Source organism: Eumetopias jubatus, unplaced genomic scaffold, assembly GCF_037043125.1.
Source record: "Eumetopias jubatus isolate StellerSeaLion01/CBP00866 unplaced genomic scaffold, mEumJub1_p1.0 scaffold_6, whole genome shotgun sequence".
Classification (NCBI taxonomy): domain Eukaryota; kingdom Metazoa; phylum Chordata; class Mammalia; order Carnivora; family Otariidae; genus Eumetopias; species Eumetopias jubatus.
This window is the reverse complement of record NW_028274812.1, coordinates 146,924,989-146,951,846: the sequence shown is the minus strand read 5'-3', so window position 1 is coordinate 146,951,846 and position 26,858 is coordinate 146,924,989. Positions and strand designations below refer to the sequence as shown.

General features: G+C 40.8%; 1 pseudogene; it reads left to right on the top strand.

Annotated features, from left to right (window-relative positions):
* The first annotated feature begins 1,040 nt into the window (after nt 1-1,040).
* On the top strand, nt 1,041-9,911 carry LOC114199760 (olfactory receptor 2B6-like; annotated as a pseudogene).
* The last annotated feature ends 16,947 nt before the right edge of the window (nt 9,912-26,858 follow it).

The window sequence follows — 26,858 nt, the reverse complement described above, 5'->3', positions numbered from 1 at the left end:
TTTGTCTATTTAATGGGTCCTAATATTTTTTCAGAATTATAAATATATGTCTTCCAAATCTATTTGTCTGGAAAAGAAACTGAAATGAGTCTGCGTGTTATAGTACATAAACAATAAATATATATTCTGGCTGGAATAAACATGGTTATATAAAAAAAAATTAAACCTTACAAGGCAATCTATGCAATCTTGAGTTCAAGAAGAGCTTAGTAATTAAACTTAGAAATTTTAAAATCCATGAAAGATAAGGTGGATATATTGGCTCTATGTTAATTTTTAAGATTACTTTATGTAAAATGTATTATAAACCAAGCTAATAAGCAATTTTCTTAAGATAAATTAAATAGAGGTCTATTTAGAGAATTTACACATGGAATAAAGAATTCCTTCCTGATGGAATAAACTGCGTGCTTTTAGAGAACTCAGTGAGTAGCTGATAAAAGTAAATGAATCCTAATTCAACAGCACGAAGTCAAATTTTCTTGGATACTTTAGTCCCCGTTGTCATTACTTCTGTCTTAGAAAAAGTTGAGGATTTGGTCTCTAGAGGAAGTTTGCTGAGCAAATCAAGAGCAAAGAGAAATATCACTTCAAAAATCTCTTTCCTTCCCCATTGGGTATGTGGCTAATTGTTATAAACTATGGGGGAAGACTTTTGCAATTCAGTGTTTGAGACTTCCGCCAGGAACCAAAATAAACACCAGTATTGATAGAGAAAGTACACCATACATACTTCTATCCATTTTGCAAAACTGGTTAGGAAAAACCCTCTGAAAATAGTAGCTGATGCCCTCATTCCAAGGGACGTGATACCCGAACACCACATTCTGTGACACTTGGTCCTTATCTTCCAGCTATAACTCTGAATGGAACCTCAGGACTTATATGGAGTGTAACTAAAAGAAGCTGAATGAATGTCATCAAACCAGTTACACAACTAAGTAACCTATGAAGATGTCACTGTATCTGTGAACTTTAATTCTATTTGAGTCGAACCTTCTTGGACACAGAAATAAGTGGATCTATCTCCAATGCTTAAAATGGAGGTAAGTAGAATACATTTCAAAAAATTAGTAAATTTGGGGCACCTGGGTGGCTCAGTCATTCAAGCATCTGCCTTCAGCTCGGGTCATGATCCCAGGATCAGGCGTCCTGGGATCGAGTCCTGCATCAGGCTCCCTGCTCAGGGGGGAGTCTGCTTCTCCCTCTGCCTGCCGTTCCCCCTGCTTGTGCTCTCTCTCAAATAAATAAAATGTTTTAAAAAAATGAAAAAAATTACTAAATTTATTTAGTATTACTTAGTAATATACTTATATACTTAGCATACTATAATCCTATAATATACTTGTATGCCAAGTATAATATTACTTATACTTAGTAAAATTTGAGTGTTCGAAGCACTCATTTCATAGACCATTTATATTTCATCTCAGCAAAGACCAAATTATCTGCTAGGAAAAATATGATTCATTCCACTTTAGCTTCTATGAAACTTTATATATAATAGTATTTTGAATATGTTGTAATCTCTGTGGAAAATAAGAACTGTAGTGCAGGTCAGTCTTAGGTGTTAACCCTTAGTCTCCTACTTACTAGCTCTAAGATCTTGGGCAAGTAACTTCTCTGAGGACATAAATTCAGTCTGCCGGCAAAATTAATCGTTCATAAACAGGAAAAACTTTTTTTTTAACAAACTTCTTTGTAAGTTATGCCAAACCAAGCTATAATACGTTAGCTGTGTGAAAAAGTACTCCTAATATTCTTCCTTATACTCCAGCAAGAAGACGACATCTATGGGATATCTGGAAGCTTATCTCTTAGGCATATGAGATAATTCGAGAAAACTTAAAAGTAAACAGTTCTTATGCTGATGGGAAATATCAACCCCATAACATTACAAAAGATAAAACTGACCTCCAAAGCCATTAACTTACTTGCCCAAGTATACAACGACTTACTGGCAGGTTTGGGACTAAAATTCTTGTTACCTCTCTTCTCTTGATACTCTGTCCATACTGTAGCTCATAGAGATGCTTCTAAGACTCTGTTAAATCTTGTCTTTTTTAATGTTCAAGCTCAGATAGGGGATGGGAGAATTCAACCAAGAGATGACAGATAAAAGGTCAACCTATGTACAGGTTTAAAAGGACATGATGATATGTATTCATCTGGGCAAATATTCAGAACTATGGGTTAAGATATTTTAAGAGGATCACAGATAAGGTTTGCTAATATCCCATCAGCAGCTTCTAAAATGCTCCTTCTGTTAACTTAGGTTTCAACCCAGATGTGTTCCCTTTCTGATCCCCTCGGTATCTCACAAAATCAGAATGTTCTGTTTTGCTGCCCAGTTGAACGCTTGCCACTCAAAATGAGAATAACATTACCGTGAAAGGCAGCCAGTAGGGCTTTACTCAAAAGCAGAGCAATCTACTCAGTGATCTTCAAGGTATTAGCCACAAGGGCAAGCAACTGACATATGCGTAAATGGGAAAACCACCAGGAGAGGATCTAAATTCAGACATGCAGATAAGAACTTCTTAGATTTCTGTTTGTTTGTTTTAGATGTTAACAAATACTTCAGTCCTAACATTGAGAATATGAATCAGAATTCAAACTACTTAACGCCTCTAGGAGGAATTACTGCACTGGGGTCAGATGGAGATCCTGTTTAGAGAAGGGTATGTTTCGGGAGGAAACTTTGGTACAGCGGCACTGAAGAGATCGACACAGTTGGGGAGAAAGTCTGTGAGATTGAGGTTGGAAATGCGTGGGCAGGAAAATAACGAATTTTGAGACAATGAAAGTATATCAGAATTGAAATACACAGTGGCCTTGAAACATAACTAACTACCAGGCTTTCTACAGTATGATCTACTTTAAGAAAATACTGAGGGAGCAAAGGAGGTAAGAAGACCTTTTTAAAACGTGAAGATACTCTAAAATTTTAGGAAGCATGCTATAAGATTTTATATTAACTTTTAAAAAACAAGCAATAAAAACATCTCATCAAGTAAAAAATTCTCCTGTGAATTGAAACTTATATTTAGCTTTACAAATTGGATGAGCTAGAAGAGTTTATAAAGTTACCATTCAAAGCCAGAAATGAGATGCATTTCCATACTTTCTTTCATTTTTTGAAAGATGGGCAAGCTTCCTGCGCTGCTCAACTTTTGTTTTCAGTTAATCACCCAATTACTTAAAAAATTATAGACTTGCTACCAGTTGTGCTATTTTGAGGTATTTAAACCAATTGTCTTTCTTGCTGGTGAAAAACTCCCTAGAATGATTTCAAATCATAGGGGCCAAATGTCCCCTGTTGCAAAATTTTAATTCAATTCATGAGGTTCAGCCTCTGTGGATGTGGGATGAACTAATAACCCAGAGCTCACTCACGAGCTCTCTCCTTCGGTCGCCCACACTCACATATACACACACCTCTCCCTCAGATCATAGTCCAATTTTCTAGCAAACAAATTTGCTGATCCAATATGAAATATATTATAGTTATATGTATTTTTAAATAATTCCTCCCTAAAGGAATCTACCTTTTATTACCATAAGAATTGACTTGAGTCTTTCCTACTAAGTAAAACTAGGTAATAGAAACGTTAATGGAATAATGACATTTTTATATTGGTACTGCAGCATATAAACTGGGCATTTACAAATCACTTTCATATTTAAATACATTCCACTGAAGGATAAGTAGTGAGCCAATTCTGTGTCCAGCCCTCGGTTTTCACTCTGTCTCTATCAGCGAAATTCGTCAAGAAGCACTCCTGAGAAAGGGCAATGCACTTTTACAAAATTCAGTTCTATGTAGTTTGACATATTTAAAAGCAGAGGTAAACTGAAGTTGCTTAATTTTACTCAAAAGTCCCTCACTTTATGAAATAATCCACTGTTAAGAAAGAACAATCTTTGTCTCCTTACAACATCATTCACGGCCGTTTTCAAAACTGGAGTTGCCCGTTGTTTTCCATTCCTCTAGAAACACAGTAGAATGTTTACATGTGTGTAACAGAAACAGACCAGGAGAGAATAGGCAAAGGTGATACCTTGAAGTCAAAAGCTTTCAGGCAAGAAAACTGAAAATCACATATGCTTATAATCTTTTCATAATTATAAAATGCCATCAATTGCCAGATGCTTAGCCTTGATTATGACAGCTTTTTGGCCAAACAAGATGCAACACCACCATCTAAAACATAGTTCTTTGAAAATGCCAAATACATCTGAAAGTCTGTTACATAATGACAAAGAGAAAAAAAAGAGGTACCAACTGTAGCACTTTTTAATGGAAATAGATACAAGCTCTGGGCCCGCTCTGCTGGAGGGGGGAAGGGCAAGCTCTGAGGATTTGCTCCCCCCTCCCCCCCAAGCTGTTTTTTAAGCTTTCTGCAACAGTTACTAAACTCATACCTGTTTTGTGTTCTTGAGGCTTTAGCATTCTTTAAAAAGACTTAATTATCTAGAACCAAGACAGGAAAGAAGGATGGTAAGACTTAACATGAAAATCACATAGGCTACATTTAAGTTTTGTTTGACAGCCCTCAGTTAGATATTAGCTAATCAAACTGTATAGATTTTCCTTCCCCAAATAAACTGCTGGTACTTTCATGGCTTGGGATGCGGATTTTAGAGCAGAGCTGGAAGACAGCCTACTGACTCAATGCCCTCACAGGGTCTCACATGAAGAAAAGCTGAAAGAAATAATAAAAATAAAGTAATAAGGTAAAAATAAAAATCTGAAAATCAAAGGAATAATAAACTGATATGTAATTCATCCTGATACCCTCTGTGGGCTTGCGTCTGGTTTGGTGACTGCACACACAAAAGCCTTCTTTCTGAGGAGGAAACAATTGCAGGCACTGAGGTGCAGAATCCAGAAAGAAGGGTCATGCTGAGTTCATGAAGCCTTGGAGCCCACTTGGCGTTGATGAAGTTGTCCTTTGATTTGAATTCATACCAAAATAAAACTATTTCCATAAAGAATATTTTAAAAATTATACCATGACAAGGGAAACTTACTTTTTAAAAACTCCTAGACATGAAGATGAGTCTAAGTGTTGGAAATCATAAACTCATGAATACCTGTTGCTATATTTTTAATGTACATACATATATCCCCGAAATACCATAAACTTCTCTACACTAAAAGCTATCTCTGATGTTTCTTTGGATCCTCAGGGTCTAACACACTTCTGTCCACAGAGGAAACACTCCGTAAGTTGAAGAATTATGTACCCATTTAATTTTTTGAGTAGCTAGACTGTGCTGTGAATTGCTACTAGGGTCATAAGATGAAGCAAAGGTGGATCCTATTTTCAAGGAACTATCAGAGGCTTGGAGGGTATGGATGACATGTACAATATATGTGAATATAAGATATATACAAGATACATAAAGTAATGAGACAAACCGAAAAGAAGAAAGTGTTACAGTAAAGCTACAGACAAAATTCGACTGGAAGTTCAAAGGAAAGAGTTCAGTAAATGGGAAAGGCGCATGAAGGAGTCAGGATCTGAGGATCAGATCAGTGATAGAAAACAATTGAGTCAGGGGTGGCTGGTTGGTTCAGGTGGTAAAGCACGTAACTCTCAGTCATGGGGTGTTGCATTCAAGCCCCATTCCGGGACTGGAGCCCCTTTAAAAAAAAAAAAAAGGAAAGAAATTGAGTCAGTGATGTGACGTTATTTTGGAAACAAATATGATAATAAAAGGAATTTGGCATGAAAAGAATTAGGTTTCCTGGAATACAAAAATGGTTGAAATTGTTTCAAGGTATTTTCTTCATGTTCATTCATGCAATATTATCTAATAACTCTGCTTGTCCTAGGGGGAAAAGGAACCCTTCTAAAACATTAGATGATATCACAATTATTTAATCTAAAGATATGTTTTTAAGAGTGGATAAACCTTTGAGGTTACTGTGTTTGGAAGATGAGCGAATGTACAAAAAAAAAAAAAGATGAGCAAAACAGAATATAAGAATTTGGTGCTCTGAAGTCTATCGAACTTCTTCCCCTGATTGCTTTCTGGCCCAGTGTTATGCCCAACTGTACTCCAGCGCTTCCTGCTGGAGTACTGGTTTCCCCGTGGGCCCTCACTGACCACAGAAAGCCTGGGAGGATGTTACATATGACGTTACGGACGAACTAGAATGTTATATTGATGATAAAAGCAGTTTATTACTTGCGGTAAGTACTGAATCTCAGAGTGAGGGAGTCAGTGGATTAAGAAAGAATTTACGGATTCCCTCATTGCGTGATCCTCAGCACAAAGGGCTGTTTCGGTCTCAGGCTGAGCTCTAGAAAGAAAGACCGGGTCAGGTCTAGGGCAGGTTGGGGGGGCCACCGGCCCATGTGAAGGAGAAAACCCATCTGCTGTCCTTAGTGATGACGTACCTCCTGTTTTACTCCTCAGTATCGTAGTTCGGTAGAACTTACACCTTACCCAAACCGGGGCACTTCTGAGAATGGAAGCTGCTTTCTCAGAAACAATCAGGACAGTGTGGGTGAACCCAGCAGTCCTGCGTAAACGGGGGCATTTCAGTCACCCCAATTACATGGACTTGAAGAGACCTGTTCAACAGTTGTGCAACTCAAAGAAGTTGGGAAGTAAGTGAAATCTCTTCCCTGGTGCCATTTTTACTATTTTTCCTGATTCTTCCATTCCTGGGCAACACTTTTTGGCCAACAAGATAATAAAATACCACCCCCCAGCGCATACACACGCATCTTTTAGAGAAGCTCCTCGTAGATTCAGACTTAATTGTAAGAAAGTATGAAGAGTTAAAAATATTTTCTTGTGACGATTAGTACCCTCATGAGGATCAAATTCTCAAACTAAAGCATGGCCCATCTGAGAGTAAAATACAGAGAGTCCATTGATGAGTGGGGATATTTAAGAAAATATATCGCAAGAGTAATGTCTGCTTATTTCAATCAGAAAAAAAACAGTTAAACTTATACATAAAGCCTGTTTTACTCTCACCCATCCCCATTTCCCAGGGGTAACATTTTTTTTCTCCTGTGTTCTTCAAGGTAACTTTTAATTCACATTACAGTACGTGTGTGTGTGTGTGTGTGTGTGTGTGTTATATGTGTGTGTATATATTCATATATATAACTTCTTTTTTTTAAGATTTTATTTATGTATTTGACAGAGAGCGGAAAAGAGCTAGAGAAAGCACAAGCAGGGGGAGCAGCAGAGAGACAGAGAAGCAGGCTCCCCACTGAGCCCGATGCAGGGCTCGATCCCAGGACCCCGGGATCATGACCTGAGCCGAAGGCAGACGCTTAATGACTGAGCCGCCCAGGCGCCCTTATAATTTCTTCTTTTAATTAATGGGATCATACTACACCAATGTTCAATAACTGCCTTTTTTCACTTAAAGATACACTTGAACGTCATTTCATATCTATTTCTGCGACTATGTATCTCAACTTTATCAGTTGAGAGCAAGAGAGGGGATACTTAGGGGAGACTAATAGTCCCTAGAATACATAAAACAAAGTTAAAATACACATTGCTAGCATTTTTGAAGAACAAGAATAATAATGAAAAATTTACATTCCAATATTGATAAAATAATGAAATAATTTTGAGTGTCCTGTTAAGATTTCTTTGGCATGACTTCATTTTTAGCCAGTAGAACGGACATGTTCACACCTCTAGGAAATGCAGGACTCTGAGTAGCTTCAGCCCAAAGCACCTCAGAGCTTCCCTATCACGTCCATCCTTTCCCGATATGTCTATGTTTCTGCGGGCCAGGTACCATGCCGGACAATTTACACTAACAGTCACATGCCTACTTCACAGCAGATGGTCACTGTGATCCCTGTTATTCAGGTTGATGGTTTGGGGCTTAAGGAGGAAATGGGGAAGCTTTCACTGGGCAACCTTAGGAAATTTCAAGTTCTAAAAACTAAGTAATTCCTCTTTGAGCACCTCAGAGGCCCTGAATCACTGAAGTTCCTTTCATCCACACTGCTCTGTTTCTGAGGGTCAGCGTCCAGATGGAAGGGTGTGCATCTATGCCTCAGATCAAGACAATTTAAAAAAGCATCACTATTTTCACCCTGCAGATGAAAAGCCTGAAGATCAGAGGATACGAAACGAGGGTAATGTGACTAACTGGGCAAAGTGTGATCCCAGGCCTGTCAGACTTCAAGATCCTTATTATTAAAAAATCCTATATGAATTCTGAGCTTCTAAAAAGTAAAAGAACATATCTCCTTAAATTGTGTCTGATAACTTTCTAGATACTATCTACATTTTTTTTCAGGGTGGGAGGGGTGAGATTTAAACAATTTTAACTAATTTGCACAAACAGGGAATCTCATTGGCATTAAGGAGAGAGTAGAATAAAATCCAATGGCAGGAACTATGCAAGCTTCTTTTTTTAAAGATTTTATTCATTCATTCATTCATTCATTCATTCATTTAGAGTGAGTCGGGGGAGGGGCAGAAAGAGAGGGAGAGAGAGAATCTCAAGCCGCCTCTAAGCGTGGAGCCTGACGCTGGGCTTCATCTCATGACCCTGAGATCATGACCTGAGCCAAAATCCAGAGTCAGTTGCTTCTTAACCCACTGAGCCGCCCAGGCACCTCAGAACTATGCTGACTTCTACCTAAGAGTAGGTATCCAGGCAGAAAGAAGTGAGAACAATGAACTTGCAAAACAAAGGTCAAAGGACACATTCCACGAATGTGGAAACTGATGACATGCTTTAAAAATTTTGAAATCCATTTTGCGAAGACACTGTTATAAACACAGAAACACTTTTGAAATACTTGGAAAGATATTTATATTTTTATCAATATATTTTTCACATTATTAATGCCATCAGTCTGTGATTTATATAAATTATTAACAAAGTGATGATAACCAACTGACAGTCAGTAAATATGCATTTGTAACTTACTGACCTTCTACGTTTCAGGGAACAAAGAGCTGAACCACTGATCATGAGCCAGGGGAATGAGAGTGTCCACAGGACTTCGTCCTCCTCGGTTTCTCAGACCTACCAGGGCTGGAGCTCCCGCTCTTTGTGGTCCTCCTGGCTTCCTACATCTTGACTATCTTCGGCAATCTGGCAATAATTCTTGTGTCTCACCTGGACCCCAAACTCCATTCCCCCATGTACTTTTTTCTTACCAGTCTGTCACTCCTGGACCTTTGCTGCACCACAAGTACGGTTCCTCAGATGTTGGTAAACATATGCAGCACCAGGACAGTGATTTGTTATGGTGGCGTGTGGCCCAGCTCTTCATTTCCTGGCCTTGGGCTCCACTGAATGTCTTCTCTTGGCCGTCACATCCTTTGATAGGTCTGTAGCTATTTGTCGGCCTCTCCATTACTCAGTTATCATGCACCAAAGGCTCTGCCTTCAGCTGGCAGCTGCATCCTGGCTTAGTGGCTTTGGCAACTCAGTGCTGCAGTCCACCTGGACCCTTCAGATGCCACTCTGTGGCCGTCGAGAAGTAGATCACTTCTGTGAAGTCCCTGCCCTGCTCAAGTTGTCCTGTGTAGACACAGCAGCAAACGAGGCTGAACTCTTCTTTATCAGTGGGCTGTTTCTCTTTAATACCCGTGATACCAATCCTTATGTCTTATGCTTTTATTGTCCATGCAGTGTTGAGAATCCAGTCAGCTGACGGCCGGCGAAAGGCATTTGGCACATGTGGCTCCCATCTGGTCGTGGCATCACTGTTCTATGGTACAGCTATCTACATGTACTGGCAACCACCATCCCCTGCCTCCAAGGACCGGGGAAAGATGGTGTCCCTCTTCTATGGGATCATCACACCATGCTGAACCCCCTCATATACACACTTAGAAACCAAGACGTAAAGGGAGCATTTAAGAGGTTGATTGTGAGGGTCTTTTTATTTAAGAAATAGGAATGCCCAAATGATAGGCTTTCTTAAAGACTTGAGGTTAAGCATTTTAATAATTTAATTGTCTCCACGTTACCTTATTCTCACTACTCTTAGAAAGAACTATTATGGTGATCTTCCTCAAATAAAATGTCATTGATAGAAAATTTATTTTCAACTGCCCAAATATAGTCATTTTACGAGGCCCAAGAACTGGTCTACTATGATCCCCTGAAATAGTGTGACCTTAAAATATTTAATATCTCAAGGTTTATACCCCTGGTTTGTGTACTTGAGGGAGAGTTAGAGTCCTGTGAGACTAGAATAAAAGCGTAGTAGACAAGACATTTTTATACACATGCAAATACATCCACACACACTCAACCCACAGTCAACCCAAATACATCCACACAGCCTCAACCCACACTTCTGTAGGAAATTGGACAGAAGTCCATAAAACCATTCACAGCCCCCTCCTCTTAACTGTAGATACAAGGTTAACGGCCCCGGCTTAAATTATTAGCACTCTCCCCACAGGGTGCGAAAATCCACAATAATTTTATTCCACTGTTTCACTAGATCTTCTATTCTCCTGCTTCTCTACTTTCCACTTCTAAATTAAACTGTCCTGTTCTAGTCCATCTACCAAAGAAAACTGTAGCTACATTTTAGCCCTGAATCAAATAGATGTTTTTTGAAAAAAAGTTTTTCATGATTCTCTTACTGTCTATATTCTCTCTCTCCTTTTAAATCCTAAAGCACTTATAGTCTAAATCATGAAAATAGCACATCATATAATGATGTCCATTACTTGTCTAATGCTCTTTTCTCGTGCAAGAAGCAAAGCTTATTAATTCCACGTGGGTTCCCCTGAGGTAGAAAAGACTGTAATTGATATTAATTCCACATGGCCTTCAGAGCTCATCAAAGGGCTGAGGAAAACACCTAGAGCTGTGAGTTGGCTATTTGGTTGATTTTAGGATTTACGATTGTCACATTGTAATCATTTTAACTGCCTCTTCACTAGCCTTCTTTTCCCAATTCTATCCTTCTACTAAATATATCATAAAAACAGAAAATACAAGAACTAAGAAATGCAATTAGCACGTTTCTTCTTAAGATCTTCCAATCACAGGGGCGCCTGGGTGGCTCAGTTGGTTAAGCGACTGCCTTCGGCTCAGGTCGTGATCCTGGAGTCCCGGATTCGAGTCCCGCATCGGGCTCCCTGCTCGGCGGGGAGTCTGCTTCTCCCTCTGACCCTCTTCCCTCTCGTGCTCTCTCTCTCTCATTCTCTCTCTCTCAAATAAATAAAATCTAAAAAAAAAAAAAGATCTTCCAATCACAGCATACATTTCTGCCTCAGGGTAATTACAACACAACACAACGGATCTTAAAACTTGTAAAAAAAGTATCAGAACCACCGGGAGGGCTTTAAAATCCACACCCTACCCCTAGATTTTCTAAGGTCTGGGTGAGGGAGGGGGTTGGAAATTTGCATATCTAATGAATATCTAATGAATGCCTAGGTAACGTTGATCAGGGGACCACACTTTAAAGACTGCTGGGCTAATGTTTAAAATAAATGAAGATGTTTTGCTGAGTTCCTATCTTTTTATCTCCATCGATGAGAAATCTAATTAAAAAGGAAAATGGAAGCAAAACACTAAAAGAATAGATTGAAGTATGAGAGGACATTCCCCAAAGAAAATACATTCATATTTTGAAGTCTGAATAAATAATATACTGGACTTCCAGAGATAAATTTTGATATGATCTCAAAGTCAATGTCAGTGACCTTAAAGAATTGTGAGGCATAGCAGTGAAATCAGAGTGATGGAAATTGAGGTATTTTGCAATTTTAAAAATGAGCCACTAATTGATTCAATGCATGATATAATGGTAAGCTTTGAAGTAATACAATTAATACAAGATACATATACAAATATTTTACTATCAGTTTGTGATTATTTTAAAAATTATGTAAGTTAAAATATATATTAATATACGTTAATATAAATATATGATATATATTTTTATTTAAATACATATTGATTATTTAGTATATTAGCTTATGTACTATATTACTTATTACTTAATGTAATATACAATATATTAGTTAATGTATTTAATACATTATTTAAACTACATACTCTAACTAGAATCCATTCTGGTTTCATTTAGAACAACAAATACTAAACAGTCTATTTTTATAGATGTACTAGACTGATATTATTAGGAAATGTTATACGTATATAACATACCTCGATTTCTGAGTAGAATTTGCACATTTCTCATAGTTTTGTATAACATGATGTAATACTGACTAAGATGGTGAAGCATTTCTATTTGCTCCTGTCTGTGGGGTGACCATTGAGGATGGGGGGCTAGCAGTGCGGGAGGTGAAGGATTCACCCAGGGCAGAACAAAAGAGAGAGAAGTTTTTTGAACAAACTGCAAGGGAGCTGTGGACCCAACAGCAAAGGAGAGACTGTCTTGCCGTGAGACAGTGGTGAGGACGCACAGTTACAGGGCAGAGTGGGGGAGGCACGGGGATCTATGAAACATTCCCCTTTTTGTTAACTGTGCCTGGTTCTAAGCAGCCCATTGGTTAGTTAGGGCTCATGGCTATTTCGAGGTGGGTTTCCTAATGAGCCTATTTGCATTCAGCTTGGTGGTCACTGTGGGCTCTTGTGCTTTGCTCAAGGTCCTATTGCTCAAGCCTCTTGTCTAAAAGTAGCCTCTACACTATCTGCTAGTAAAACCTCCCTCAAAAGGTGATTCCTAAAACCTTACCACTCTGGAAGGAAGGTACTGTTGTCACAGGGATTATACTCATTTGTCCTACTAGAACATGTGCTTATCACTAACTTGTATGAACTCAGAGATGACAGGCATACTAGATTAAAAGTGACACCAAACCGAGAGAAACTGATAATTCTATGGAAGTCAGAAATAAAATTAAAAGACAGAAGCCATAAGTAAATGGGTGAAATTGAACGTAAACTAATGCAGAGGTGTTTCTTTTCATGTTATGTACTACAGGCTAGTAGGAATTTGAGTAGCAGGGAGTCCCATAACGTCTCACCTGGGAGCATACTGTCAATAAAGCACGTAATTATTGGCTTCAGTTCCAGGACTCACCTTTGAGGAGATACATTATGAGACTAAGATGCTTCTACAAGACAACAGTGTGGAGGGCAAGGGGAGCCCATCCCCACCCCAGATGGGCCACTCTGTCATGTTGATTATTCTAAATAAAAGTTACTTAACAGACAGTCTGTGCAAGAAGGACGCTCTGACCCTCTGACCCTCTGACCCTCCTCTGTCCCCTGAAAGCAGGAAAGAAATCTCCCAAAAAGTTGCCCTCCCTGTACCAGGAGGTAGAGAGACAGCCTTCTCACCAGAGGTAGGGAATTCAGGGCCAGGAAGGCTGTGTAGACAATCCTTGTTCCTAATTACGACTGAGCCCAAATTCTGTTTAGAATTCCTCACTACTTGAAGTTCCCAAAGTTAAGTTTTCTTTGTCCTGTCAAATCCTCATCGATTTATCGTCTTTTTGTCTAAAAAGTATAAACACTGTTTGCCTTGGTCATTTCTTTAGGGCTCAATTTCATAATTGGGCCTCTGTGTGCACAGAATAAAACTGGTTTTTTTGTTTTGTTTTGTTTTGTTTTCTCTTGTTAATCTGTCTCCTGTCAATTAAATTCTTAGTCCAGCTGGGAGAACCTGAGGGTAGAGAAGAATTTCCCTTCTCTTCCCAGCACTCTCCCAGAAAAGGACCTCAAACAGTGGGTTTTGCATTTTTCTTTACTTGCCACTCTTCAGGGAGCCCCCGAGCCAGACCGCCAAGAACGAGCCTCAGGCAGGGTATACTGGATACTGATAGGCATGTATATTTGTGGTAATATGATTATCATATTTAATGTAAACAACGGACATAAGTGTGACTAGGTCTATATTTAAATTACACACAAATACACAAATTCAATTGTCTTTCTGAAGCGGGAGAGCTAGGTTCTTGTCTCACAGAGTCGAAGAATGAATCCCGCCGACAAAGGAGAGTGAATAAAGTGATAGAAGTTTATTAAGTGAAGATACAGAAAAAGCTCTCAAGAGTGAGAGGGGTCCCGACAGGGTTGCCAATGAGGGCTTTTAGTGTTGGTCTTTTATAGAAAGCTAACCGGGGAACTTAAATCCTTTTAACGTTTCTATTGATATCACCATTGATCAAGGACTATCAATAACACCTCCAATTGCTTACTTCCTTTTTAGGGTCTGGTTATTCCTTGTTGGTCACAGGTGATTATCATAAAAAATACACTCACCCCACACACCTAGGGCAGGGTGGTTCCCTTTGTTCCCAGATCTCTGGTTTCCCCACACCTCCACATTTTTTGGATTTCTTTGAGCCTGATCACATAGCCCCGTATCTCTCTCTCCCTACCTAGCCCCGCCTGTCCCTTACTCATTTCTAATTACTATCTATATGGTTCTAATGTTCATTCACCTTTTCAAAACTATATCAAATATATGAATTGTTCGTATCTTCACAAAGGAGTTTCATTTCTCCACCAATTTTTGCCCCCTGGTTAATTAAGTGTATGTATTGAAAAATTACATAATCTATCTCCTATTGTTTCAAACAGGAAAATGTATCTAGTTTAAAAATTCTAATGGCTAAGGTAAAAGGCAGTAATTTTGTGCTAAAAAAGATGTTTGTTTGGAAGGAAATGGCTTGGGGCAAAATCTGAATGCAAAAGAAAGATGTAGAAGGTTTGTGATGGGAAATCCTTGGAAAGGAATTTTTGGTGTGGTAAGAATGGACTCAGATTGAAATGAATGTATTTTAAAAGTACATTGGTATAATATGGAAAGTCTGCTTTCTCTCTTTTCAAAAAGATAAGTTTTCTTGAATTGTTGGTCTGCTCTTGATAAGAAAATGTAAACAAAGGTTTTTTTCTCTTTTGTCTGCCCAGAAAACCAGTTTCTATGTTTTGCCTTTATCAGGTCTTTGATGATCGCTAATCCCATTTAGGCATGTGTTTTAAAACTTCTTAAGATTTTAGCAAACTTCCCCAAGATTTAAATCGTAAACAAGTCTCATTGACTAATTAGGCTTGTTTGTTTGGTATGTTACCTTCTGGTAAAAGGTCATCATCACTCGATATTTTGACTATTAGTGTGTTATGTGTCACAGATATACCTGGATTTCCTTGCCAGCTAAGTTGTGACCTCTTATCAGATGTTTAACCATGTCCATTTTTGAGTCTTGTCGTTTATAGTTATTGTTCTTATTCTCTTGTAAAATGGTTCATCTCAAGGAAATTCATATAAAGGACTTTTAGGACAAATACAGGTTTTTGACATCTTAAATTCTAAAACTGAAATGGGACAGAATTTCCAGAACTAACTAAAAAAGCTGCATTCACACTGTACAAGAAATAGTAACATGGGACTAAATAAACTAAAAAGATTAGATTATAGTTTTGTGACTCTTATTTAAAACATTGCTGATTCTCTAATGCTTACTCATCCAGATTAAGGAAACTTTTCCTTAACATCTATGACTTAACAGAGATGTGATAAAGTATTTGTTTGTAAACAAAGCATTTACCTTTTCTCTCTACCTGAACCCTCTGATTGAAAAGGTCTCAGGAAGTGTTCTTTCTTCCATGGCAATCATAGTCATTTGCATAAGTTCAATAAGAATCTGTTCTCCTTGCAACAGGACACCATTGGAAATGTTGGTTATTTTACCAAGGGCTTTGACTGGAATGTCGTATTTGAGAAAGACATGCATAGACTCAGATATGACCAAACAGCTTTAAGGAACTAAGGTTGACTTTATGAAACCTGGAGCCATAAAGCCCCTTGAAATTGTTGGCCTGATTCCTTCCTTACAGAGTTCCCAGCAGCCTCATCAGGTGAGTAAAGAATGTCACTTCCTGGCAGGTGAAGGAACCTCAGGATACATTGGGGACCTCATGAAGAGGAATTGCCCACATCTACGGGTATTGCAGGCATGTCTGATGGCAAGTACTTGGCTTGGCTTCTGGTCTGGAGAGGCTACTAAAAGTTCAACCTAGAGATTCCTTATAAAAGTTCCAGCAAAGCAGATTCTAAAAGATCTATATGATCAATCATTCTTGCTGAGCTCACATAAATAATTAGACCAAGTTTGTTAAAACTGGACTTGTTCTGCAAATGAATTAGTCTTGATTTGGCTATCTCTAGAAATGAGGGTTACTTTAGAGAGAAAAATTATGTTTCAATAACTCACCTTTGTGGATGTTAAATCCTAGATCTGATTGTCTTTAAATGTTGTTTGCTTAAGCTAGACAACGTGACGTAAACTTCAGAGAAATACCTTTTCTATTTCTACAATATCTCATGTTTAGATAATCTTCATGCTTTTTATTCTGTGAGGATAATAACAGGACCCCATGTGCCTTTGATTATTTAATCATAGCTGGAAAATGGGATGGATTCCCCAACGATTGTATAACTCCACTAGCACCTTGACCAATTTGTGTGGCTGGGATGATAAAATTTTTCCTTAAAAGCCAGAGCATACCCCACTCCATGGGGTTAACTATGGACTTGTGGAGATAATGGATGACCCCACTTTCTTTCTGATTGGATTGGCTAATGTACCTGGGGATGCCCTTATCTCTTGACAAGTCTTCTCCCACTTCCAGTGATTCCTTGTAATTAGGATATTGTTAAGGCTGGACCTCAAACAAAGAGGTCTTCTTGATGGTTTCATCCCTCATAGTCATATTTATCCTAGAAGCCACCTCTATTGGGGTACAATTACAAATAAAAGCTTTAGCCAAGCATACAACAGTGTTTCTGGTAAAAGGAACCTCAAAGCTCGCTATGGGACAGTCCCTGACTGGAATGACTTCACATCAGGTCCACAGTGTCTTACGGATCAAAGGCCACCAATAGATGATGGGAGGCAATGCTTATAGATATGCCTGAAATAATACTTAACACCTGCCAGCTACCCTTATGCCCAGACCTGACCATCATACTTTTATAGATCATAACTGTTCAGAAGTTATTGATCTTCTTTATTCTAGTCGACCAAATTTAAGATGCCCTTATTGAAAGTGCAGATGACAGTTGGTTTACTGATGGCAGTAGTTTCATGGAAAAGAAGGGTAAGAAAAGCTGGGTATGCTATAGTCAGTCTAACTCAGACTGTTGAGGCCAAAGCCCTGTCAGCAAACACGTCTGCCCCCAAAGCAGAATGAATAGCACCCAACTGTGCTTTGCAATTGGCAAAAGTCTTAGAAATTAATATTTATACTGACTCCCAAAAATGCCTTTCTAGTCTTACATGCCCACAGAGCAATTTTAAGGAGAGGATTATTATCAAGCCATAACTCCCCGATCAAAAATGGGCCTGAAATTCACACAAATTCAAAGGATGGCCCTCCAAAACCGAATAGCCCTTAATATCCTGACTGCAGTTCAAGGAGGCCCAGTATTAGATGGCTGGCTCCTGGCTGGGACCCAGTGGCTACGCAGCTCTAACCTGTGGCCATGGCTCCCCCCAGGCTGGACAGGCCGATGTCCTATGGGTTTTGCCTGGATGCACGGACACATTATTAAAGTCATTATACCAACCCAGCCAACCTGCCAAATTTAAAACAACGGTGGACATGTTCTGTGTGTCATTGGTATAACCACCAAACATCGATCTTTGTTCCCTTTGAGACTGGAGGATGTTGTTTGGCACGTGGAAGCTCTTAATAAGTACATGGTCAGAGCCCTAAATGACACTCAAAATAGCATTTCTCTATTAAATACTAAAGTAATACAAATGCATGAATATAAAACTTGCACTATCATAAAAACAATGCTGCGTATACATTCCAGATTACCACAAAAATATTTCTGGGTTTCTAACTGACATGAATACTCAAATTGGCACTTTAAATGATCTCTTTAATGATTGGTTAAAATTCCTGGACTGAAGGAAATTTATCAAAGGTCAACTATCAAAGACCTTTTATTCAGACTTCTCTTTCTCATTATAATATTAACCTTGTTTTGTTGCCATTTCCGGTGTCTCCCTGCCTAGTGTCAAGACTCCTTCACTGCCATAACTTCCAGCTAACAGATGATCTTTTCTACTCAAGGAGGTTCAAACATGTTGACTGCATTGGATTCAGCTCCCCCCCTTTCATTGTTTCCCAACTGACCAATATTGACCCAGAGGTAGGGACATCTCTATGCCCCTATTCAGCAGGAAGATGTTACAGAAGATGAGACATTCCACCTTCGAACCCTAAAGATTTAAGTGTGAAAATTGTTCAGGGGGGAATGATGAGGGAGCAGAAGTTTGGCTGAAGACAAAGCACAAGCTGACACCCTGCAATGGCCCCCCATCCCCTACTTCTGGGTGCGACATGTGTGACATTCTTCCAGGAATCTCCCAACTCAATGTTAATACCTTGCTGGAAGGGGAAAAGAACCTTAACTTGACAATGGCAAGACCTCCAGTATCTTGTAGTCATGGTCCTCTTTAGAATATGAAATTTTTTTGAAACCTCCCTTTTCCTTACTTCCCCTAACTCCCAAGTATATAATCACCACTCCTCAAGACCCCGGTGCAACTCTTTCTGCTCACAGGTCCTGAACCCATGCTTTAATAAACCACCATTTTGCACACACACACACCCACACACACACACACACACACACATTTAATGACAATAAATAGTGATGATGCTTAGGTAGGGGTAGGAATAAAGTTGGATTCTTGTTCATTTGATTAAGAATCTAAAAGTTCTCAAAGTTAACATTATTCTTCTTTCTTTGGGGGTTTTTGGTTACACCGCCCTGATGGTATGGATGCTGTTGAAGGTTGAATGAGGACTCTGGAAAGATATGTTCACTTCCTGGTGCCCAGAACCTGTGAATGTGACATTCTCTGGCAAACGAGTTGATGAAGTCAAGAATCTTGAGAGTGGTAGTTATCCTGGATTATCTGGGGGGGCTCTAAGTGCATCACGGGTGTCCTCCTGAGAGAGGCAGAGGGAGAGTGGACCAGGGCACACGGAGGAGGAGGAGGGGTTACGAAACCAGGAGAGTGGGCAGTGGGATGACAAGTCAAGGAGTCGTCCCGAGGCATGCCGGCAGCTCCTGGAAACAAAAGGAACGAGGAGCAGATCTCCTCCCTAGCCCCACCGCTTCCAGAGGGAGAAGACCTTACGGACTCCATGATCTCCAGAACTGTGAGATCATCAGTTTCTGTTATTTTAAGCAACCAAGTTCCTGATAATTTGTTATGGCCGCCCCGGAAACAAATACAGTTGACTTCTCCGCTGCATTCTTTATTAACATAGTCCACATATCACAGATGTCATCTTCAGGAAGTTATTTCTTATGCCAAATCCCCCTTAGATTGCTACGGACACAGCCATAGACTTTCCGGGCTGGAAGGGATCTTACAGGCCATGCAGTCCAGCTTCCCTCCGGTACCTCCACAGAGAGGCTCACCCACTCGAGCCATTTTTCCTGGGGTAGCTTCTGCTCAGCCCTTTCCTGAGAAGCCACAAGAATTCACTCAATGGCTTCCATGTGACATTCACCCAAACACTTGGTTGTGTCTACAATTTTCTCTCCATCTGCTTTTGTTCCTTTGGTCATTAACAGAAATGGTTATGAAAAATGTGATTTAACTATAAGAATTCCTAAAACGGAATTTGAAGAGGAAAGGCATTAGGTAGATTATGTAATCCAATCTCTGTTTTAGGTATGTTTCTATTTTCCCACATTGCCAGAAGCGTTCACTATGTCATCACCGTGTAATGTCAATCTTTTAGGAGTCCCGTCTTGTATCATGCTAAAATCTGCCTTGTTTTAACCCATCAGTAGGAATTCTAACTTTTATGGAACAAACTATGCTCAGTACATGACTGCCCTTTACCTATTTATTATTTTAAGTTTTATTTATTTAAGTAATCTCTACACCCCACATAGGGCTTGAACTCACAACTCTGAGATTGAGTCATACACTCTTCCAACTGAGCCAGCCAGGCCCCCCGTGACTCCCTCTTAAATAAAGCATCATGCTTTAGCATAGCATATTCTACGCATGTTAAACACATCTGTGCCTTCCATGATTCTTCAAAGGTGAGTCCTGGAACTAAAGCCAATAATGAAGCCAATAATTATGTGCTTTATTGACAGTATGCTCCCAGGTGAAGCGTTATGGGACTCCCTGCTACTCGTATTCTTACTAGCCTGTAGTACATGGCTCAGGTCATGATCCCAGCGTCCTGGGATCAAGCCCCGGGTGGGGTCCCTGCTCAGTGGGAAGCCTGCTTCTCCCTCTCCCACTCCCCCTGCTTGTGTTCCCTCGCTCGCTGTGTCTCTCTCTGTCAAATAAATAAATAAAATCTTTAAAAAAGTTTTTATAAAAAAATAATAATAAATAAAATAATCAATATGACAAAGTTGCCCATCTTGGGGCAGCCTGCCCTTGGCCCCCACAGCAGTCTTTTTTTTTTTTAAGATTTTATTTATTTATTTGAGAATGAGAACACAAGCAGGGGGAGCATCAGAGGGAGAGAGAGAATCCCAAGCAGTTTCCACGCCCAGCATGGAGCCCTACACAGGGCTGGACGGTGGGATCTCACCATTCTGAGATCAGACCTGAGCTGAAACCAAGAGTCAGGTGCTTAACTGACTGTGCCACCTAGTCACCTGGGAGTGAGGTTTCCGATGTCTGTTCCTTGGCCAGGAGGCAAGTCTTGGTGTTCTACACATCAGGCACTTGAGGGAAATCAGTCTCTAGGGTCTTAAGTTCCCTTCTAAAGATGCAATGCAGGAGAGTCTCCGTTTCATCCCCTCCAGTTCCGTTTTAGAGTGAAATCCTTTCTCAGGGACAAGGGTTTGAATGTCACCCTGGCCAAGGGTCTTGGAATTTTGAGACCAAAGATGCATATTCCCTGACCTCTGGGATTTTCACTTCCCTGTCCATCAGCTTCCCTCCTTAGGTGAGCCTCCTTCACCCTGTAAATGCACTGTTTTCCACCTTTGAGCCCATGTCTCTCTCTCTACTAGAGGAGCTTCCTACTTAGCACCCAAGAGGCAGCAAACATCTCCTCCACATTTTTATAACAAACCTGATTCTCACTGGATTATCCTTGTAAGAGTGACAGAGGCACCTTTCCCATGCCCAGCCTTGCTCCTTGGTCTCTAATCTCTGGAGTCTCACTAGAATGGGGAGACTTGCAGGCAGGCTTGCAGCCACTCCCTAGATCCCCAGGAGGCAAGAAGTTGTCCCCTCTGTACCTTGAAGAACAGGACGACCCAATGTCTAGACAGAGACTTAAATCTGCATAACAACCATACCCTTGTTTACTCTGCCTGAAAATTTTCCATAACTGGCTTCCCTCCCAGTCCCCAACAGTGGCTCTTTTCTCTAGCTGGAGAGGTATTTAAGGTGGTGGCTTGAGCCATTTTGGGGAGTTTTCGTGGGTCTCTCCCAAGTATCCAGGAGGTATTCACATCATGCCTGTTTGTTTTTCTCCTGTTAATCTGTCTTTTAATTACAGGGATGTCTCATCCAAGAACCTAGAAGGGTAGAAGCTATGAAAATTAATGAAAGGAAGTATCTTTAAGAATGGAGTCAGAAGGCCAGCAGAGGGAGCTCTCACACCCAGCACTACCTGTTTTCAGATGCAACAGAAAGACAGACCTTGCAGGCGCTTTCCTACACCCCAGCAGGAGGAAAAAAGCCTTCCTCCCCTCCATCCCTTACAGCCCAGTCAATGAGAGACTATCTCAACTCAGCCAATGAAAAGCCAGTACACTTTGAAATCTCAGGTTGCTCCAATGAACTTTTAGTTTATAACAGCCTTCCCAAATTCCCCGATCCTCTACAAAAGGGCGTTCTCCTTTGCCCATGGCTTTTACTGTCCCAGATTGCAAGTCTGTGGCTATCGCTAATTGAACCCATTTTTGCTGGTAAAATAACTGGCAGTCATATTTTTTAGGTTAAAGGGGAGATTAGTTTTCCTCTCCTACGTGTAGGACAGTGGTGAGACCTTGGTGAAGTAAGGGAGAGAGGGGTGGGAGACAGATTAGAGGTAGAGGTATGAAGGGGATCAGAACATGCTACCCCAAAACATGCCAGATTAGCATATGGGTTATTTTGAGCTGAAGGCAATTGAGACTCAAAAGAGGCAGAAAGAAACCTCCTTGGAGCTCCCTTATCTGACTAAAAGCAGAAAATTCTGAGAAATGAGGACTGCCAGAAATCCCTTCTCTGGGGGAATTTTATGGCCATGAGGCAGATGGAAAGTCAGCACCAAGATGAGTCTGCACAAACAAACTTTATTAACATAACCCTTATCTTCTATTAATTTCCCCATACATTTCCTTCTCACAATTCACTGCTCCCAGAAGCCAAACCCCTCTTTCCTTTGTCAGGTCATTTCTCCACAATTTTTCACCCTTTGTTAAAATGGAATGTCAGCTTCCAAGGCTAACTGCTTCCTTGGATTTTTCATTTCTTTTCTGTGGAGTGCCCATGCACATAAAGTTGAAAATAACATCTGTATGCCTTTTCTCCCGTTAATGTATTTAATTGACACATTCTAGCAACTGAACCTAAGAGGGTAGAGGAGAAGTTTCCTCCCCTACAGGAAGGATGGGTCACTGTAGGATTTGTTTTTTATGGTGGGTAAGATGGTCTGAATAGAGGAGGGACATGACAGACTATAATGCAAACAGGGCAGAAGCAGGGAGAGCAGTTAGCAGCATTTGCAATAATTTAGGTAAGAGATGCTGGTAGTATGGACCAGGGTGTAATGATAGAGGTGGTGAGCGGTGGTGAGATTCTGGGTACTGTTAGATGATAAAAATTCAGCTAAATAAATGTGAAGATCTAATTGGCTTTATTAAATGATTCATGAATTGGGCAGCATCCCATCTAGCAGAGAGAGGGGAGCTCCACTGAGCTAAATTAAAGAAAAGTTTTTCAAAAGTAAAAATGAACTACTGGAACTTCATCAAGATTAAAAAAAAAAAAAAAAACTTCTACACAGCAAAGGAAACAATCAACAAAACCAAAAGGCAACCTGTGGAATGGGAGAAGATATTTACAAATGACATATCTGATAAAGGGTTAGTATCCAAAATCCATAAAGAACTAATAAAACTGAACCCCCCAAAAACAAATAAGCCCAGTTTAGCAATGGGTGGAAGACACGAGTAGACACTTTTCCAAAGAAGACATCCAGATGGCTGACAAGACACACGAAAAGATGCTCAACATCACTGATCATCAGGGAAATACAAATCAGAACTATGATGAGACCACCTCACACCTGTCAGAATGGCTAAAATTAACAACACAAGAAGCAACAGATGTTGGCGAGGATGCAGGGAAAGGGGAACCCTCATGCAGTGTTGGTGGGAATGCAAACTGGTGTGGCCACTGTGGAAAACGGTATGGAGTTTCCTCAAAAACCTAAAAATAGAGCTATAGTCCAGCAATTGCACTACAAGGTATTTATCCAAAGGATACAAAAAAAGGTACAAAGGAGTACATGCACCCTGATATTTACAGCAGCATTGTCAACAATAGCCAAACTATGGAGAGAGCCCAAATGTCCATCGACAGATGAATGGAAAAAGGAGATGTGGTTTATATATATATATAACGGAATATTACTCAAACATCAGTAAGAATGAAATCTTGCCATTTGCAACAACGTGATGGAGTTGGAGTGTTTTATGCTAAGCGAAATAAGTCAGCCAGAAAAAGACAAATACCATATGATTTCACTCATATGTGGAATTTAAGCAAGAGAAAAGATGAACATATGGGAAGGGGGGAAGGAGAGAGGGAAACAAACCATAAGAGACTCTTGAGGATGGAGAACAAACTGAGGGTCGATGGAGGGAGGTGGGCGGGGGATGGGCTAGATGGGGGACGGGCATTAAGTGGACCATCACCTTAATGATACGTGAGGGGCACTGGCTGTTATATGTAAGTGATGAATCACTAAATTCTACTCCAGAAACCAATCTTGCACTGTATAACTAAAACTTAAAATTAATTTAGAATTAAAGAAAGGTTTTTAAAGGCAGAGAGAGGGCATTAAAAAAAGAAGGAAGGAATTCGTTAGCAAGGAATGCATTGTTTAGGCAAGGCCGCCCTCCTAAGGGGAGCGAAAGGGGTCTATAGTAAAGTCCCTAGTATTGCCTGCCTTGTGTTGACCGGTCAAAGGTTACCTTCCTGGAGAGTGAAACTGCAGTTCGATCAGGGATTAAGTCTTGGTTTCCTGATTTGGGGCTTTAACCTCAGTGATGCCACTTGGGCCCTGTGGTGGCGGTTGCTTTTTAAACAATCTAATTGGCTTTCTTAAGTGATTCATGGAGTGGGCAGCATCCTACCCAGCAAGTAGAGGGGAGCTCTGGGGAGGTGTACAAAATGGGAGTTTTTTCCAGAGGGAGGGTGGGATAAAGAAGTTATTAGCAAAAGAAAAGAAAAGATTGTCACAGGCAAGGTCACTTACCTTCGGGGGGAAAAGCAGAGGGTTTTATCCTGCAGATTACCTTCTTTTGCTTTGCGGTTAAGGATGGAGAGGCCCAGGTGGCAGCCTACCTCACTGGTGCAGACGAGAAAGTTCCTGGCTGACCGGGTAAGACTGCATTTCTGGGGGAGGTCAAAACTGCAGTCGGGTTAGTTATGAAGCCCAGGTCTGGTGACCTGGCCCAAGTGACACCCTCTGGGGCCTGTAGTTTTCTTTTTAAGGTGTGTGAGCTGGCACTGTTTACTGATAGATTAGACATGGCCTAATCCCTGAAGAGAAAGACGGGAGTCGAAACTAATTCCGGTTTCCAGATATCCTTTCCTCAAGTCTGTGGGGGTGACATGAAGGGGAGCAGAATCTGTCACCCCAAAATACGCCACTGTGACACTTGGTGTTTTGGGTTTTTTTAGTTAAAGGTACTTGAGAAACAGCCAGTGCAAGAAGGATAGTCTGACCCTGCTTGTCTCCCTGAAAACAGGAGATAAGTCTCCCATGTGAAAGGTACCCTCCCTGTACCAGCAGGGTAGAAGGCATCCTTATCACTAGAAATAGGGAATCTAGGGCTGTTAAAAAGAAAACCACAACTGAGGGATAGCAGAATAATCCACACCAAAATAAACTGATTTTTTTTTTTTTTTTTTTAGGAAAAGCAGACCCAGGAGCTCTGAAAACAGAGTAGAAGGTACCCTTTTGTAAAGATGATTTACATTTAGAAGAGAAATCTCCATTTGTAAGGGTGACTCCCTGTCTATACCAGGAAGAAAGTGATGACTAAATCGCTAGAAACTCTATGGGTGGGGGGGAGGCCCCAGACTTAAGTCTGTGTAACAACATTACTGTGCTTTGCCTGGTAACGTCCCATAACTTCCTCTTTCCCACCCTCACCTCAACATCTTTAGCTGAAGTGGTTTGGGCGGTTCTGGGGTTTCCTAAGTGCAGCGCTCTCCTGTGAAGACATGAGGTATACCCGTTATTAAACTTGCTTGTTTCTTCTTGTTCATCTCTTTTATAACGGGGGGTGGTCCTCAGCCAAGAGCAATGAAAGATAGAGGGAAAGTTGTTTTCCTCCCCAACAGAGCCTACATCAATAGGGGTAGAGGGAAAATCAAGTTAATAATAATGCAACATGGGGGCGCCTGGGTGGCTCAGATGGTTGGGCGTCTGCCTTCGGCTCAGGTCGTGATCCCGGGGTCCTGGGATCGAGCCCCACATCAGGCTCCTGGCTCGGTGGGGAGCCTGCTTCTCCCTCTCCCTCTGCCTCTCTCCCTGCTCATGCTCTCTCTCTCTCTCTATCTCTGTGTCTCAAATGAATAAAAAATCTTTAAAAAAAATAATAATAATGCAATATGTTTGCTATCTGTCTTGTCAGTTCTTCACAAATGTACTGTTTCTTTGTCTGAAAGGTATACAAGCTCACTGCTTTGGTCACTTGGTTGAGTCTCATATTTTGATGGGGCTCCCATACTAGGAGATTAAATTCGTTTTTTTTCCTGTGCGTCGGTCTTATGTCAATTTGATTATCAGGCCAGCCAAAGAACCAACGCAGTAAGGTGGAAAATGCATCCAGCCGTACACCTTGCTCTTGCCCAGGGGAACAAGAGGAGCTGTTTTTCAGGTTTTCAGTAGTTCTTGCTTTTAAGGGGACTAGGTCAACAGGAGTATGTGCCTATTTGAACCTAAGACAAATAGCCCGGGGGGGGGGGGGGCGGGTGGGCGGAGGGCCCCCTTCTGAAGCGTCACAGCAAGCAGGGTGTGGCAGGGCCCGAGTGTGAGTCTTGTAAGTGTGGCACCTCCTGAGCACTTGCTACAAAAGTCAGTTCTTGGGCCCCACCAGCAATCTGCTGAATCAGCAGCTCTAGGGTCTGTGGCCCAGCCGTGTCTAACAGGCCCACCAGGTGATTGCCCTGCATGCCGAAGTTTGAGAACCACTGGCTGAAACTAACTGGGAGACCCTGAGGTGAGACCTATTGTCAGTGTGAAGAGGCAGGAGTAGAGTGATGAGGAGTCAGCCAACACAATGCCGAGGCAGGGCGTACTCTGTGCACAATACCATACTGAAGAGTGCGCATTCATTCATCTACTCAACTGATGAACACTTCCTGAGCAACTGGCAGTTGCCTGCGAGGTCTCAGAAGTTGTAGATACAGCAGTGAGCTAAACACACCAAGTCTCTGCTGGGAAAGCAGACAGAAAATAAAGGGAAACTAATGGTATGTCACCAGGAACTAAATGTGTGAGAAAAAACAAAAAGTAAGAAAGAGGGGAGGGTATTGCTGCCTCAAGTAGAGTGTTCAGGAAAGACCTCAGTGATAAGATGACCTAGAGTTTCTGGATGAATGACACTCCTGAGAAGGAGAGAGACTGAGGAGATGAGAGACTCGGTGACTATTCGAGGGGAGAACTTGAG